This window comes from Otolemur garnettii, unplaced genomic scaffold, assembly GCF_000181295.1.
Source record: "Otolemur garnettii isolate 467f Iridium unplaced genomic scaffold, OtoGar3 scaffold00082, whole genome shotgun sequence".
NCBI lineage: Eukaryota > Metazoa > Chordata > Mammalia > Primates > Galagidae > Otolemur > Otolemur garnettii.
Window position 1 is genome coordinate 3,713,351 of NW_003852477.1, and position 7,368 is coordinate 3,720,718.

At 46.6% G+C, this 7,368-nt stretch overlaps 1 non-coding gene across 1 annotated transcript; it reads right to left on the bottom strand.

Moving 5' to 3' along the window:
- Positions 1-2,143: 2,143 nt before the first annotated feature.
- On the bottom strand, positions 2,144-2,250 carry LOC111726836. The gene has a single exon (XR_002774526.1). It is a non-coding gene; the product is annotated as a U6 spliceosomal RNA (small nuclear RNA).
- Between the last annotated feature and the right edge of the window lie 5,118 nt (positions 2,251-7,368).

A 7,368-nucleotide genomic window follows, 5' to 3' on the forward strand; every position in this document is an offset into this window, starting at 1 on the left:
TAAACCTCCTTAAATTATTTTACTGAGTATGGCTTCTTTTCCATTGACAAAAGTTTTCAGAAAAAGGGAAGAATAAGAGTTTTTTTTTTTAAGAAAGGTTAAAAAAAAAATTTCTCAGAAGGTAGGAAGCACCATAGTCACACACATGTTGTGGGCTATAACACGCTTTCTTGTGGCAGGAGGATGTTCAAGGTGGTTGGGTGCTTCTTCCCTGTTCTGTGCTGAGTGTATCCTGAGCCCTCTCCCTAGACCACTGGTTCTCAACCTGTGGGTCGCGACCCCTTTTTAGCAATGAAGATACATGGCGGCACTAGGAAGGTTGAGAACCACTGCCCTAGACCCAGGAGTTCAACCAAAGGACATTAATGGCCTAAAAGGTGGGGGGGGGGTTCTCAAAAGTGGAGTTGACAAAACCAAAAAACAAAGACATCAAATTCTTGGTTTTCAATTGTGAGTAAAGAAAAAGTTGTGTACAGGTTTTCTGGCATAAGAGCAAAAGCTTTGGAGTGAAAACCTGCTCAGCCAGTTTTTCTTTTTACTGCTAACTGCTCCTCTGCTACTTCTGTTTGCCAAACACAGCGGATGAGGACAGGATAAAGGTTCTCCAGGCAGAGGGAGCTGGGGAGAGATTCCAACACTGGACCAGTGTGGGAGCCCTTCACCTTTTCCTGTCTGTGGTCTAAGACAAAGTTATGGTAGAAGCTCTGGATCAGCCTGGGCATCCAAGGCCATATGAGCTCATTTTCCAGGGCGGCTGGGGGAAGCAGGGATGTTCCAGGCCCCTTCCCAGCAACTTATCCCCAGCATGGGGCAGCGACCACACCAGGTCAGTGAGGAGGTAGAAATGGCTGCGGGGGGGCTGGGGGATTGGGAGGTTGGGGGGCTGTTTCAGTGGAGAAGTCTGAGGAGATCCTGAAGTACCTGGCCCTGCGCAGATGTAGTAATCACTTCCACACATTGCCTGGGAGCAGGGAGGCAGGTATACTCAGGACCAGGCACTGTCACAAAGCAAAGGAAATGGACACTGGTCTCCCCTACCGCTCTAGCTAGTGTGGGCACCCAGAACTTAGATGCCACCTGGGGAGAAGTTGGTGGAGAGAGAAAGTAATTCTGACTTACCTGCATTGGTTGGGAGCTCATAATAGGGATTCAATTAAGATTTAATACAAAATAAAATTAATTTTTTGTACTGAGCTTAGGACTCCGAAACATCATATCCGAGGAGGATTTATTTGTCTGTGGCCAGTAGAGGGCGCTTGGAGACAGCAGAAGAGCTGAAGGGGCTAAACCTGCTAATCCAGTTACAAGGTCAGGTGGATCTGCTTTTCCCAGGACTGCAATTCAGGTCAGGCAACCGTGCCTTCTAGAGCCCTACAACATTGTCACTATAAAGAGTTGTCCAGGATGCAAGTTGGTAGGAAATGCCCAGGAAGAAGGCGGCTCTCACATTCCAGAGCTCCTCCTCACGACCAGGAGTCTGGCATCCTTTCTGGATCTTCAGTGGGTTCTTGAGGCTGCAGTGGCTGGGGGTGGGGGGTGGGGGTGGTGATGGTGGTGCAATGCCAGACCCCCAAAGATTTTTAGGTCGAGCCATCTTCTGGCCTGAACCTGATCCCTCCCTCTCTTCCTTTCAAGATGTTAGAGTTCAGTCTCTGCTCTGGGGATCCAGAGAGGACCTAACACAGTCCCAGCCTCCTAGAGGGCCTCAGTCAGTGGGGGCAGTGGAAGTGGTCATGGTTATGGTGGAAGGAGACCTTCTGCCGGGGAGTGGGAACCACTGGAGGGAGTCGCAGCATGGTCTGTGTTCTCAGGTGAACTGGAGTGAGGCTTCCAGGCGGGAAGGGCAGCATGCCCACAGGCTTGGGGTGAGAATGAAGAGATTCAGCACAGAATGGGGAGGAAACCACCTTGCATATCCTCCTGCCACACCCAGGAAGCAGGAAGGCATTAAAAAAATAATTTACACAGCATACTCTGGATTATTAGGGAACTTTCCACCTTTTGAAATTAACTCATTTTTTTTTTAATTTTTATTTTGTTTTGCAGTTTTTGGCCGAGGCTGGTTTGAACCCACCACCTCTGGCATATGGGGCTGGTGCCCTACTCCTTGAGCCACAGGCACAGCCCTTTAACTCATTCCTTTTAAACAGATTTTTCTTTTACGAATTTACGCATCATCCTCGTGTAGGGGCCATGCTCATCTTCTCTGTAGTGTTCTAATTTTAGTACATGTGCTGCCAAAGTGAGCACAATAGATCTTTCTTTAAAAAAATTCTTCTTTGCTTTTTTTCTGGAGACCTCTGAAAGTGAGTCACAGACTTTTCGCCCCTCTTTTTCCTTAATAGTTAGCCTGTATCTCTTAAGTCCTACAAAGCCACAGCACAGTGATTGAATCCAGGATTAAAGGAAGTGCTTGCTCAGGAGTACTGGGGTATTCATTGTGCTAAATGCCCAAGGTTCAGGCTGCCCTGAAGTCCTGCAAACAGAACTGAAAACCAGGGAGGGAAGCCATGTCCTTTAGTTGAGACCAGCAACCTCAGGAACCATAAGGATCGTGGCTCGGCAATGCCTGTAAGTCCGTGACAGATCCAGGGAAAGGAAGCAAGAAAGCAACCTGGGGTCCACTGCAGGCAGGATGGGGCAGGATTCAGCAGAGTTTCCAGGGGCTAGGCAGCTGGCAGCACTAGGAGGCTCTGGGCAGAGGAAATTTCCAAGCAGCAGGCAAAGGCTTCAGCACATCTTTTCAGAAAAGAAAGAATAGAACAGTGTTGTGTTCTCCCATGGTCTCAAATACATAAACTCATCATTCTTCCTGAAGGCTTCTGTTAGTCACCTCTGACACTAAAGGCCCAGAGTAGCAGCAGCAGTACTCAACTCAACTCTCCTAGTTGCTGGACTCCAAGCCAATGGTGGCTGCTGCCACCTTTGGGCTACCAGCCTATGACTGGGAAAGCAGTTGTATCCTGTGCTCAGTGTTCTGAAGTTCTGTGGAAACTGTGGCACTGACCCCTCAAAGAAAGTAGAGTGGCCTGACTCAGGAACTAGGTGTGTAGGCACCTGCACCCTCAGGGAGGTTCCCAACGCCCCTCATGGCTGTCCTCTCAAGGCTGGAGTCCAGACTTGGCAAGACCATGCCCAGGATTGAGAAGGACAGCTTAGACAGGTGTCAAGAGCCAGCCAAGCCTCTGGGACTTTTCAGACTAATAGGGGGTACTTCTCAACCCTTGATGGTAAAAGACTAGTTTGTTTTTCAACTCTTATCAATCTGCCACGGGCTAACATTTTTGTAAAATTCAATAACAAAGAATTACAAGAAAAAATACAAACCAAGAAAATACAAAATGCAAGGCCAACTTTTAAAATATGAGATTTGACAGGCATTAAATTATATTTCAAAAATATAAAAACAAACCTAGGAAAAAATAAAAGAATTCTGAAGACAGTATAGACATTCCATACTATGCCTTGAAAGTGTGCATAAAGCATTCAGTATGAAGACTCATTATCGTATTCAACTGCTGTCATTCTGCAGTCGTAACTGAAAGTTACAACGAAGTAGTGATTTTCTATTTAAATACATGCCCTCACTTCCAATGAAGACTGTGTATATCAATATTAAAGTTTTGAATATGATAAATCAGGATGTATTCTTTTAACTTAGCTAGCTCAGATCGACAATAGTGCAATCTGCAGGGGATAACGCCTAAATTTGTTTTCTTTTACTAATACTCAAGATACAGACACCAGTCTCAGAAAGAGATGCTAGTGGGGAAGGAAGATGATAACGTTAATTTCTTTTCTTTCTTTCTTTCTTTTTTTTTGCAGTTTTTGGCCAGGGCTGGGTTTGAACTCACCGCCTCTGGCATATGGGGCCAGAGCCACAGGCACCGCCCGATAACGTTAATTTCTTGACCAAAAATTATCAGTGGGGCTTGTTTTATAATCTGTAAATTCTGGCTAACAAATAAAGAAGACAAATTTTACATTCTCATCTTAGATAATAATGTTGAATTATAAGTTTTTTTAAAAAACTCAAATAGAATTAATGTGATGGTAAAAGTAACAGTCAGAAAAATAAATACATGCTTCCATTTGCTCAGATTTTTGTATGCTTTTGGCTTACAGTTGACCAACTAACCTTAGAGTCTCATATGTTGTAATATAGACCTACTGTGTGCATCTGTTTGCTGCCCAGGCCCCCTACACTTTGCCAGGAGAGCACAATGACTTAGAACTGGTCCACAGTAGTGGGTACATGCTAAGGCAATGTGACCATGCCAATTACTCAAGAAGTATCTAACCATTCACTCTCATTTTCTGGGTTGGTTTGGTTTGGTTTGGTTTGGTTTTCATTTTTGAGATAGGATCTTGCTCAGTCACCCAAGCTGGAATGCAGTAGTGTCATCGGAGCTCACTGCAGTCTCAAACCCCCAGGCTCAAGTGGTCCTCCTCCCTCAGCCTCTTGAGCAACTGGGACTGCACACATGCGCCACCACACCTGGTTAAGTTTTCTATGTTTTATATCAACAGGGTGCTCAGGCTGGTCTCAAATTCCTGACTTCTAGAGATCCTCTGGCTTTGGCCTCCCAAAGTACTAGGCGTGCAGGCGTGAGCCACCACGCCCAGCCCTCACTTTCTTCGTAGTTATTCCATCTCAGGCAGTTTGCAGACTGTCATGAGCCCACAGAGTACCCTTTGCATGGTGGTGCTATGGGAGGATTCCAAAGGTAAAAGTTGCCTTTTCACAGGCCCTAAAAATCTCTGGTTGTTAAGTAAAGAGGATTTTTGTTAATAAAAACAATGTGTTATTTTTGCTTTTAGAAAATCACTCACATGCTACAGAGGGGTGGGAGGAAGGAGATACCTTCGAGTGAAACCCTCGGGCTTCCCTCCTCAGAAATTTATCCTCGCCACTGTTTCCTCCTGGAAGCCCAGTTCCAAGTAAACAGAATCGCTCACATCAGGAATCCTCTGCCTCACACCTGACCAAACCAGGCTGCTCCCTAAAAATGCCATATTTCCCACAGCCTTTCAGAGGGAGAGTCTCTCCCCACATTCCTGAGGATCCCCGCTCTCTTTGTTCTCTGTCAATGTCTTTGGATTGTTTTTCTTCCATTATCTGCTTTCAAAATCATTGTCCTACTGAAGTCCTGTCGGGCAGAGTTCCAATCATCCTCCAAGTCCCTGTGGAACCCCTGGGCCCTGCCAGGGTCCCACTCTTCTCTGTGCTCTTTTCTCCTCATGATGAAAGCAGTGGGCTTTCTGCCCGTCCACCAGGGGAGACCTGAGCTTTCGGGAAGTCTGCAGAGGCAGCCAGACGGGAGACCTGCTTTCCTGACCCCACCCCGCTCAGCCGTCATCCCCTGGTGGCAGTCTTCAGCTAACTTCTTGGAGGTCTCCCTAATTCTTTGATGACTGAGGTTTTAGTCCTTTTCTCCATCTTAAGTCTTGCTGTCAGCCTGGATGGCTTCAGCCACCCATGAAGATGACCCTTTTGACTCTGAGCTCTCAACCTCTCTACCCTCTCATCTCCACCTGGCCTTCACCAGGCTCATTTCCACCAACCTTCCCCAAAGCCATATTCTTGATTGCATCACCCAAAATCACTCACCTTCTGAAATTTTGAAATTCGTCACCCCTGCTGTTTGATGACAAACTCTTGGCACTTGGCTCTCTTAGTCAGCTGCCCACTTTCCATATATTCTTAGCCCTCCCAGAAACATCTAGTCCCCTGCCTCCTCTCATTCTTTAGCCTGTCACCAACCCCCATCTCACTCTTTCCCTCTCCAGCCTAGACTGTGCCCTATCATTTCAATCCCTCGAGTTTCGGAGGTCTACGCTGAGGCCTTAGAATGCCTGTGCTAGCAGATGGAAGCATAGAACGTCCGGCCCTCACTTTCTGTAGTTATTCCCTCTCAGGCAGTTTGAGGACTGTCATGAGTCCACAGAGTACCCTTTGCATGGTGGTGCTGTGGGAGGACTCTGAAGGTGAATGTGCACCCATCTGTCAAAACCCCATTACTGGATCATTCACCTATTCATCTTTTTGTTTTTCCCCTGACCAAACTAGGACTCCCAGCATCAAGTGAAGAAGAAAAACTGAGTATGGGTGCCGGATATATCATATCCTACCTGAGCTGGGCCTTCAATACAGCTAGGTGGAATGACGGTTCTCTCCCCACCAATCTCTCTCCTTCTCTCTAAGTATTATTTCTATCAAACCTACCTCATTCCTCACTTTCTACTCCATCTCTCCTATCTCTCAACAAAAGACCCCTGCCTTCTGTCACGGAGAAGACAAGCAATGCTCAAAACCCTCCCACCTTTCTGTGGCCAAACTTGTGTGCTTGCTGCAAGCGCACTCATTATCTTCTCTGTCCTGTTTGTTACACAGGAGGATGGGTTCTTTATCCAATTCTGGCCCATTTCTGCAATAATTTCATGGATCTCAACCTCTCCCTCCATTACGTCCTCACTCATCTGTATTTTGAAAACATTCTTTAGGAAGAATTTCAAACAGATGGGATATTCTTACCATTTGTATCCATTAGACTTCTGAATTATAAACAAGAGAAACCTGCTCTAGCTTGTTTACAGGGAAAAGAGTTTATAAAGGGATGATGATTAGATAACAGAAGCAGGGTGGTGACAGTGGCAGTGGTGAAAAGTGAGTGTATTCTAAATACATTTCTCCCTTTCAGTGGAGACAGTCCCTCAGGGAGACAAGAGCCTCCCCCTCCTCCTGTTATAAGCATGTCTCAGCCCAGACTCGGCTGGAGTTTGTTCAGGTAGGGCTTTGCCGAGGCTCTCAGCTCTGGGAGAGGGTGCGGGCACTGAGGGGTGTGTGGAAGATGCCTCCACTCTGCTCTGTGTGTGGCTGTGCTTTTCATGTTGTGGCTCCTCACAGGAATCCTGAGGTGGACTCCAGGGCAACTCCTCTTGGACCTTCCCTGTCTGCCCAAGCCCATAGTCCAGTAATTCTGGAGTCCCTACTAGGTACTCCTGATGGGGACCATCGCTGGGGTCTTCCTCTCCCCTGTGTTCAGCACAGAACAGGAGGCATTCGTCTGGGTAGTTCATACTGTCACCATAATTCAGCCACGCTTAGGAATTCTGTGTCAGACTGACTCTGCAGCGAGCCACTGTCCTCCTTCAGGCTGACATCTGATGTCACCTCCTTCAGGGAGACTTTCTTAATTCCCAGTTTCAGTCTGTGAGTCCTTGTTACGTAGGGAGAGCCGCAGAAGGTGAGCGTGGAGGTGGGAGTTGATTTGCCATTAACAAACTTCTGCATCTTGTTTTTATGTTCATTACCGGCACGCGATGGAACTTAACATTTTTACTTATTTAGAATTGTTTTTCTTTTCA